General features: G+C 44.0%; 1 protein-coding gene across 1 annotated transcript in view; it reads right to left on the reverse strand.

Moving 5' to 3' along the window:
• The window catches only part of LOC149318910 (chondroitin sulfate N-acetylgalactosaminyltransferase 2), a 43,823-nt gene extending 42,850 nt beyond the window's left edge, over nucleotides 1-973 (reverse strand). Inside the window, exon 1 of the mRNA XM_089510668.1 lies at nucleotides 857-973. The gene's annotated coding sequence lies outside the window, so the exon portion shown is untranslated. The remainder of the gene's footprint in view (nucleotides 1-856) is intronic.
• Nucleotides 974-10,856: the final 9,883 nt, after the last annotated feature.

A 10,856-nucleotide genomic window follows, 5' to 3' on the forward strand; every position in this document is an offset into this window, starting at 1 on the left:
AGAGGAAGAAGTAGGGGAGGAAGAAGAGGAGGAAGAAGAAGAGGATGAGAAAGAGGAGGAAAAATTGGAAGAGGAAGAAGAAGAGGAGGAAGAAGAGGGGGAGGGAAAAATTGGAGGAGGAAGAAGAAGAAGAGGAGGAGAAAGAGGAGGAAAAATTGGAAGAGGAAGAAGAAGAGGAGGAAGAAGAGGGGGAGGGAAAATTGGAAGAGGAAGAAGAGGAAGAAGAGGGGGAGGAAAAAAATTGGAAGAGGAAGAAGAAGAGGGGGAGGAAAAAATTGGAAGAGGAAGAAGAAGAGGGGGAGGAAAAAATTGGAAGAGGAAGAAGAGGAAGAAAAGAGAAAAAAGAAGGGGAGAAAGAGGAAGAAGAGAGAGATGATCAGGAAGAGGAAAAATAGAGAAAGTGGAAGAAAAGGAGGAGGCAAAGAACGAAGAGAAAAAAGAAGAAGAAGAAGAAGAGAAAAAAGAAGAAGAGGAGGAGGAAGATGAAGAAGAAGAAGAAGAAAAAAAGGAGGAAGGGGAGGAAGGAAGGAAGGAAGGAAGGAAGGAAGGAAGGAAGGGGGCAGCCAGGTGTGTCTGTGTGCCTGGAGCCTTGGCCTGTGGATCCACACTCCGCACTGGGCTCCCAGAACATGCTCCAACTCCCAGAATTCCATAGCACTTGATCCAAGACAGCAACAAGTTAAAGCGCTGCCAAACCGGGTTGTTATTGCTCCAGTGTGGATGCAGCCCTGAAGGAAAAGGCGCCAGGGAGTGACAGCCACCGGAGGGAGGGAGAAGGGAGGGAAGGTAAAATGGCGGAGGGCCCCCAGGAAGGAAGGAAAGAAGGCAGGCAGGCACCCAGGAAGGCATCGCTCACCTCAGGCAGAGCCCGGTCCGCTTCTTCTCGGCCAGAGGCTCCTACTGCTGCTGCTGCTGCTGCTGCCTCCTCTTCGGAGAAGGAGGGAGACTTCCTGTGAGCAGCAGCAGCAGCAGCAGCAGCGAGGGAAGGAGAAAGAGGGAGGCCCTCCTCCACCTCCTCCTCCTCCTCCTCCTTAAAGCGATAGGCGCCAGGGCCAGGGCCTCCTCCTCCTCCTCCTCTGCCTCCAGCTGCAAAGGGAGGACCAGGCCCCTCCTCGACCTATACATGGAGGGCCTGCCTGGAGAATGGAGGAGAATATATGGCCAAGTAACAGCTCAAAACACTGGCAGGGATGTAAGGTCCAGGCTCAGTAATGGAGGGCCCTCCAGGAGAATGGAGGATGTGACCAAAGAACAGATCACAACACCCATATAAATGTAAGATTCAGGGTCAGAAATGGAGGACCTACAAGAAAAATGGAGGACGCATAACCAAATAACAGCTCGAAATACGCTTCCAAGAATATAAGATTCAGGCTCAGTAATGGAGGGCCCTCCAGGAGAATGGAGGATGTGACCAAAGAACAGCCCAAAACACCCATATAAATGTAAGATACAGGGTCAGGAATGGAGGACCTACAAGAAAAATGGAGGACGCATGACCAAATAACAGCTCAAGATAAGATTCAGGCTCAGTAATGGAGGGCCTTCCAGGAGAACGGAGGACGTGACCCAATAACAGATCAAAACACCCATATAAATGTAAGATTCAGGGTCAGGAATGGAGGACCTACAAGAAAAATGGAGGACACATGACCAAATAACAGCTCAAGATAAGATTCAGGCTCAGTAATGGAGGGCCTTCCAGGAGAATGGAGGACGTGACCCAATAACAGCTCGATAAACCAAAATAAATGTAAGGTACAGGGTCAAAAATGGAGGAGAATGAAGGACATGACCCAGAAACAGCTCAAAATGCTCACATGGATGTAAGATTCAGGCTCAAAATGGAGGGCCTTCAAGGAGAATGGAGGACGTGACTAAATAACAGCTCAGAACACAGAGATGTTAAATTCAGGCTTGAAATGGAGGACTTTCTAGGAGAATGGAGGACACGATCCAATAACAGCTCAAAACACTCATAGGGATGTAAGATTCGGGCTCAAAATGGAGGGCCTTTGAGGAGAATGGAGGACATGACCCAATAACAAGCTCAAAACACTAATATAAATGTAACATTCAGGCTCAGAATGGAAAGTCTTCAAGAAAAATGGAGGACGTGATCAGATAACAGCTCAAAACACTCACAAGAATGTAAGATTCAGGCTCATGATGGAGGGCTTTTGAGGAGAATGGAGGACGTGACCCAATAACAGTTCAAAACACAGAAATGTAAAATTGAGACTCAAAATGGAGGGCCTTCTAGGAGAGTGGAGGACGTGATCCAATAACAACTTGAAACACTAAGACTCAGGCTCAGAAATGGAAGACCTTCAAAGAGAATGGAGAATATGATCAAATAACAGCTCAAAACATCAATACAGTGGTAAGAGTCCGGCTCAAAATGCAGTGTCTTTGAGGAGAATGGAAGGCCTTGGAGGAGAATTGGAGGATGTGACCCAACATCAAGCTCAAAACACGAATATGAATGTAAGATACAGGGCCTTCGAGGAGAATGGAGGATGTGACCAGATAACAGCTCAAGACACTCACAGAGATGTAAGATTCAGGCTCAATAATAGAGGACCTTTCAGGAGAGAATGGAGGACATGGCCCAATAAAAGCTCAAAACACTCACAGGAATGTAAAGTTCAGGCTTAAAATGGAGGAACTTTCCAGGAGAATGGAGGAAGTGACCTAATAACAGCTCAAAACACAGGAATGTAAGATTCAGGGTCAAAATGGAGGACCTACAAGAAAAAATGGAGGACATGACCAAGTAACAGCTTGAAACATTCACAGGAATGTAAGATTCAGGGTCAAAAATGGAGGGCCTTTGAGGAAAATGGAGGACATGACCCAGTAATAGCTTGAAAAACCAATATAAATCTAAGATACAGGGTCAAAAATGGAGGACCTTTAAGGAGAATGGAGGATGTGACCCAATAACTGCTCAAGACTCACAGGAATGTTAGACTCGGGCTCAGCATGGAGGACCTTCAAGAAAAATGATGTGACCAAATGAAAGTTCAAAACACTCGCAGGAATGTAAGATTCAGGCTCGAAATGGAGGGCCTTCTAGGAGAATGGAGAACCTGATCCAATAACAGCTCGAAACACTCACAGGGATGTAATATTCACATTGTCTGAATGCCATATCCCCAGTCTGCCGGGAAGCTGGCTCTTTTTGACCATATGTTTCGCCCACTTCGCCGGGAATATCAGTATCTAAAGGGCTCTTCTAGCCCTTTTGAGACTGTGTGAACGAAGCTGTAGGATAAGCTTTCATAAACTCGATCTGTTTCCTCAGATGCATGGAGTAAAAAGATGCCCGGGAAGGATTTTCATAATTAGACCCATGGAAATGCAAAATATGTGGGTACGATGATGAAGAAGTGGCAAGTTCATCTTTAACTGTTGAGGGGCAAAGGCAGGTGGAAAGATATTGCCTAAGGCCAAAGTGGTTGAATGTCCATGTGAAATGGTAGAAGTTTCTGAATGCAGTGTGGGCAGGGTGTAAACAGTGTTATGTGTAGCATGCCAGGAAGCCGTTGTCTTTGTTCAACCCATGGTTGGTGGATTGGAGTTTGTGAATATATTGTAATTTAGATGTTTCTCTTTCCAATCTCATATATATATTGTTCAAAGACCACTGTCCTGAGGTCAGAGATGGCATGCCCAGGAAGACTGAAGTGTTGTGCAACTTTTTTCTTTTTGGTGGTCCATAGAAACCCACTGGGTGGCCATGGGCAAATCACATGTTCTCAACCTCAGAGGAAGGCAATAGTAAACCTTCCCTGAACAAATCTTGCCAAGAAAACCCTGCGAGGATTGCCATGCATCAGAAATGACTAGAAGGCCCATAACAACAATAATTCCTGTACCTAATATCTGATATATGTCTATTTATCCTCTGGCATAGAAACTTACCTATTTAGAGTGCTAAAGGGTATGAGGATGGCATATATCACATCAGACAATGAACAAGCAGGTTGACCAGGTGTCCTCCTTTTCCAGGGCATGAACTACATTTAAGCCTCCTATCCAGGCCGAATTGCAAAATGTCCTCCATTCTGAGCATGACTATGAAGCATGAATGTATTATTTATATGACTATTTTTAGCTTTTATTTTGTAATGCCTTACATTTTTGCAGTACCTTGTCTTCCTTTGTGGTGAGGCCGCCTGGTCACCCTGTGAGCAAGCGAACGTGCCTCTGATATTTTGGTTGATGTGATTAGCTCCCGGGATGACATTTCCCAAGTAGATATGTGGACAAAGTTGGCCTCTGGGTTTGAGGCAAGGTCTTTTTGTCCTTCTGACCCAGACAACTTGCTACTGCTGCAAGTCATGTCATGCTTGATCCATCCTTGTCAGATCCATAGTTCCCATGGTTTCAATTGTTCTTAGGACAAAACAACTGCTATTGGTTAACTGCTTTATGATGGCATCCTCAAGTTACTAGGCAATTGCACTACACAAAAGTAGTTCAAGAAGGCTGTGGAGAGTCATCTCACAGGGAACCCCTTTTGCTGTGTTTTCAGGGACCCTTTCAGCTTTCCCCTATGGACAGCTCTCCTGGCAGGTCTGAGAAACTACTCTTGATGTAGCCATAGCCTAGGGCTGAGGTAGGAATTTACATATTATTGCTTTTATACAGCTTATTATTACTAGTGTTGTGCTTTCCATTTAACGTGGGGTGGAAATCATGTGGGGCTCTCCAGTTATATTGCCAGACTGCGCATCCCAGCAGCCTTAGCCAGCATAGCCAATGGTGAAAGATGCTGGCCATTGCAGTGCAACAGCATCTGGAGGGCCGCATTGTTCACATCCCTTTAAAAGGCTAACATATTCTCCTTGGCCAAATGGTTTATATATTCTGCCTTGCACATTGTACAATAAAAATGCTATCTGCAGATTTGACTCTTAGGGTGTCAAGTAAGGGTTGAAGTGGTGGAGATATAGATAACAACTCAGGAGGAGAATATTCAAACTCTTCTGCTCTTGAGAAAAAAATGAACACTACAAGTGTAGGCAGCATTATTAAAGATGTGGCACATGGTTTGACAACAGAAGAACCCATTTCACTTTTTATCTATTTTAAAGCACTCTTGTGAGCTACCATTACAGACGGAAGAACTAATTTCTTTGGGCAGCTGCAGGGCATCACAGTTATGTAGATTGGGGCAGAATAACTAACTTTATTTTAGAATGCAAAGATATAGCCTTGTTAGTCTGTAGAATCAGTAAGCAGAGAGATCTTGTAGCACTTTGAGACTAACAGAAAGAAAGAAAGAAAGAAGTTGGCAGCATGAGCTTTCGTAGGCTTAAGTCTATTTCCTCAGATGTGTTAACTTTATTTTAGGATGGTTTTACTGTATTGTTATGTGTTTCAGGTTGGCAGCCCTATCAAAAAGTTTTCTTGGCAAGATTTCTTCAGAGGTTTTCCACTGCCTTCAGCTGAAGCTGCAAGGGTGTTACCTGGCCAAGGTGGGTTTCCATGGCTGAGCAGGAATTTGAACCCTATTTCTGGGAGTCCTAGTGCAATACTCAAAGTACTACACCATATTCTTCTCTCATTTCAGTTAGGATGAGATTCCACAGAACAGTCCTTACCTACTGGAGTGGAGGTCACCCCCAAAATAGGAAGCAAATAGCAGGAGAGCAAGTCAAAGTGTTGCAAAACCTGCCAAGGCAGTTAAAGCAGTATCAAACTACATTAATTCTGCAGTGTAGATGCAGTCCTTGATCTCCACATGGCTTGAAGCCATGACTACCATGTGGCCATTTAGTTTGTGTTTTTCTTTCCTCACACATAATCTTTCCAAAGAGGGAGGGCTTGAACAATCAGTAAATTGCTAGAGATGCAAAAGGAGAGAGACCTTTTTTCTTTAAGTAGTTCTGGTAGTTTCTTCAAGGCTCGGACAGGCTTGAAGAGTGTAGTTTGTCATGTAGTACGCCTGCTCTAGTTAGCAATAGTCATTGGATTTAGGCTACAGCTACCACATACTGTAAGTGAATTACCTGCTTAGGTTATAGAAATAATTGTGCTTCTTTTGTTACCATGTAGAAACAATGCCACAATTTGCGATTTACCCCAGTAGTAGGGTAATTGAATCCCATCTTGGTTATTTACAAGCATAATAATGATCACTATCTGGCCTTCCTGATAAACCTCAAGTATTTTTATTTTTTAATTTTAAAAAAAACCCTGTAGAAACATGGTTTCACCATTTGAACTGTTATCTGACAACCAAGGAGTGGTGCAAAAGGTAGGTATTTTTGCAGCTGAGAGTGGAAGTTTGTCACTTGATTCATATGGGAGGTTGCTTTCGTGATACAGATATAGAGAAGAGACAAAATGTAACTGTTCTCCATACTCGTATATATCAAATGACAGAACAATACTTTCAGATACTGAGCAGGGTTACGACTAGCAGCCTGAGGGGTTGACTACAAAACAGCTGAAAGAAGAAAAGTTGAACTCAAAAATGAAAAGTTATTGCAGCAAAGGGGTGTTTCTGAGACAGCACAGATTGTGTTCAGCTTTTGGGGAGCTTTTAGAAAGTCATTAACTTAATTTGCCAGAGGGTCTTTTATAAATTCCACGGTTCAGTTCTTAATGGAAGAATCATTCCAGCCATGATTCCCATATGGTGCTTCTTTTATTGTTGCAAGTTAGTCCTAACACACAAAGCCAAAACGTGCAAAGAATAAATCTGAAAATACTCACGAGATCTGTTCCAAAACACTTTACAGTTCCTGGAGTATTTGCGTCTTATTTTTCCATCTGGCAATTCAGTGTCACAGGATGATTAATTCTTGAAAAATACTAATATTATTGTTGAAGACTAGACATACTTTGCAGATCCAGCATTTCAGCTGAAATACATAGGTATATGTCAGGCATAATTATGACAGAATGACTATACAAGTAAAATGCTTATCCACTTTGGATCCAGAAAGCACTTCACTTTCTTATGATAAAAAAGCAATGGCATTTATGATGCTGTATTTTCATCATTGTAGTGGAGTGCTGTGTAGTGTACTGGCCTGGGACTTGGGAAATACTGTTCTAACCTCCAATGCATGAAACTCGCTGGGTGACCTTGGATCAGGCCCCCCACTGCCCAAAACCCAATCAGCCTGACTCAGTCACTAGGGTTGGCTTTACCCAGTGCAGTAACCAGTGGTGTCACAAGGAGGTGCAGACCACACTGAATGACACCCCAGAGGGGAGGTGTTACCTGGTGGGGGCGATGCACCCGGAGGGACTGGCATCGCTATGGTTCGAATGATAAAGGACACTTTCCCAAACACCCAGCAAACACACAGGACCTGAACAGACCCTCCAGGCAGAGGCTGCAGTGCTGCCCCTCTCAAAAGTGGTGGCTGCTTGGGGGGCAGTGCCTTCAGCCTCTGGCACATGAAGCCATACCAGGCCATGAAGTAAGCCCTCCCAAAAGGCCTTCATGGTCCAGTGTGGCTGCTGCCATGCCAAATGTTGAAGGCACTGCCCCCTCCCCAGCAGCTGCCACTACTGAGGGAAGCGGTGCAGCAGCCTCCAGAGGACTTGTAACCCTGAAGACCTTTGGGGGGGGGGGCGGGGGCTTGCTTTAATGTCTGACATGGTTGCAGCCATGCCAGACCGTGAAGATGTTTATGGGGGCTGCAGCAGCCTGGGTTTGTGGCTGGCAGGAGTGGGGAAGACAAGATAGCGAGGGCAAGGCAGTTTGCCCCTTCGCATCAAGTGACACCGACCTCAGGGATGCCACTGGCATAACTCATGGTGTCACCTCTCCCATTCCCATTGACCTCCTCCCATACCACACCATTCAGAAGCTTTGGTTAAAAAAAGAAGCTTATACTATTGCTCATAAATTGTAATTCCCATGTATCACTGAATGCAATGGCAATAGTTGCAACATAAACAACCAGCCAAATTCAAATTATACCTTTAAATTATATTATTGTACACTCAGCATAAATGCATTTACATGTACATAGTTTCATGTGGTTAAATGTATTTAACATTTTGGTTAATTTGGAAAATTTGGTAAGATATGTTTTTGAAGATATATACATATACATACACACACACACACACACACACACACATACACACACTGTATAGACTCATGTATAAGTCTAGAAATTTTGGTCAAAAATTGACCTAAAAAACCTGAGTCGACTTATCTATGGGTCAATGTAAGTACTGTATCTTAACTCTTATTTAAAAGAGTTCATCCTCTGGTGAAAAGAGTATAATCTGTCTTGGAAGCACTGCCCCCCTCTACTCTCTCATCCATCCAGCTTTGAGACTAAGCACAAAGTCTGCTAGAATTTTGTAAGTTTTTGACATTGTTTTGCTTTGCTTCATCATTTAGATCTTTTGCTATATGTCCCTAGGTTTTACCCTCGACTTATCCATGGGTCATAGCAAAATCCATAATTTTGACCCTAAATCTTGTCCTCGACTTATACATGAAGTCGACTTATAGTCGAGTATATACGATATATACATACATATATGTGTGTGTGTATATATAATTTTTATTTTTTAAAAAACACCTAGGGCCTCTTCTTTCTCTTCCCACTGAGTCTGACCCCCACTCACATCATCCCGTGTTTTAAAGGGACACAGGCTAACACCACAGCCCATTGCTGCCAAAAGGCAGGTGTTGGGGGGGCAGTGGTGTCACACACACACCTCACACACAGACTGTCACCTGCTGTGGACTGCACTCCCTGAACCCCTTTAGTGATGCCCCTGGCCTGACCTACTTCACAGAATGGGTGTAAAACTACTGGAGGGAAGGAGACCAACCCACTACCTTGAATTCATTAGAAGAAAGGAAGGCTCTGACTGTAATAAACATGAACGTTAATTCAGTGGTGCATGAGGAGCAGCCAGCCAGTAGACAAAGCTAGTTTGTAAATCATTTCCTAGCATCAATCTTCCTTGGGAAAGCTATTTTTTTCTACAGCGTAGCTTCCCGTTTTCCTGCAGTTTGGATTGGGATCACATTACTTGAAGGATTTCAGCAGCCTTCTGACATGTGCCCGTGCCACTTGAAAGTGAGGTAGGTGGTGAGTGGGGAAAGAGCCTACTTTGTTGCGGTACTCTGCTTTCAGCATGCTTTCTCAGGTCAGGGGGGTTGACTGGATTTTCTTTGAGCCTTTAATCACCACAGTGGTTTTAAGCCATCATCATTCTATGGTCTTGTTATTTTAGCTGTTGTTTCTATTTTAATTATTGGGTTTTATTTGTAAGATGCCCTGGTAATTTAATTGAAGTTGTACTGCTAGTGTGCCCTTGGGGTGTGAAAGGGGCAGTACTTTATGTCAAAGTGTTCTGTATTCTATCGCATCTCTTTTTGAAGAAACCAGTGTCGCATCTTTGAATGTTGCTAAAAATAATAATGAGAGTTTGCTTGAATTATATTATAGACACCTGTATCATGCTTTTCTGCATCTCATCAGCGCTATACATAAAGCCTGCATGTTTTTAGTGTTGTCTCACACTCATGGATCAGACTAAATGCTTGCCTGTGTCTTGCAACTAGCGTACTTTCCTGGATGTGGTGTCGCTCCTTCTTCTCTTGCTTCCCCTCAAGGGCATAGACCCAGATGACAGCAGCTCCAGCACCTCTCCTGCATGTTTCTGCTCCTAAGATGCTAGCCTTTCCTTGCTTGCAGCCTCTATCCAATCCTGTTGTCTTTCTATCACTTTCGTCTTTCTTCCTTTCCATTTGTATTTCCCTGGCTGTTGACCCCAACCCTCTGCTCTGTGACTGCTCTTTTAGGGTCATGCCCTGCACCAGCCTCCATAGATTTTGGTCCACGCCACAGCTATCTTCATACAATTTTTGTCTAGGTCCAGCCTCTTGTACCCTGGCCATTTTCTTACTGCTGCTTCTCTGGGCCTTGTACCAATTACAGAATCCAACAAACCACAGCACAATATAATTAATGAAATAAACATGAACATAATGTTTTAACACAGCAGCGGTATGTAAAGTGTGGCTCTTTAGACATTGTTGGACTGACAGTCTCAGCATTCGCTATGCTGACTAAGGGCAATGGAAGTCACAGCCCAACTTCTTTGGCCACACCTGGCATACAGCCATAGGGAAGCGGAGAACTGATAGGATACACAACCCTTCCCTTGCTGTGGATTAGACTAGGTGGTTTTAGAAATCCTTCTAATGATTTTACATCACACTGATTCTGCTTTATAATGTGGGTGCTTAATTTCTGTGCCTCTGGTGTGGTGTTACCTTATGACCCTGTGTGTGCACCAGCTTGGACAAATTCCACAACCACCCCTGCTGAATTCTGGGAGTTGTCATCCAAAAATGTAACCTTCCCACATTCTGGCATGCACACATGCATATATGTGCACACATGCATACATGATAGTGAATCCCCCCTTTTGTCACTGGGAGGAAGTGAAGAGCCTTCTCTTCATCCTTTCCCCAAGCTGGAAAGAATGACCTCTATGAGAATTTCAGTGGAGGGAAAAGGAAAGTTGCTTTCCTCTGCCCCCAACATGGCTTTGTCCTCAGTTATCAGCAGCAAAAGGAGAAAGACATAATCTGTATAAAACAAGGGTGTGGGGTCAAGGAACTTCTGGAGCAGGCTGCACCTAAGGTCTTGTGATGCTACAGCTTCTGTGCTCCTGCTTTATATCTACCTTTGTCTCAGGGTCTGGATGGCTTCTGGGGCCACTGACAATCAGTGAGCACCAGCAGGTCATTCCTCTTGTGAAATGCAAACAGCATGTGCGTATGACTCTTCTCTCCATAGCTGACATGGAGACCTAACCATGCATGTAGTTTTCTGTAATAAAATCCCTAT

This window comes from Sceloporus occidentalis, unplaced genomic scaffold, assembly GCF_023333645.1.
Source record: "Sceloporus occidentalis isolate IW3139 unplaced genomic scaffold, rSceOcc1.0.p SCAF_2, whole genome shotgun sequence".
NCBI lineage: Eukaryota > Metazoa > Chordata > Lepidosauria > Squamata > Phrynosomatidae > Sceloporus > Sceloporus occidentalis.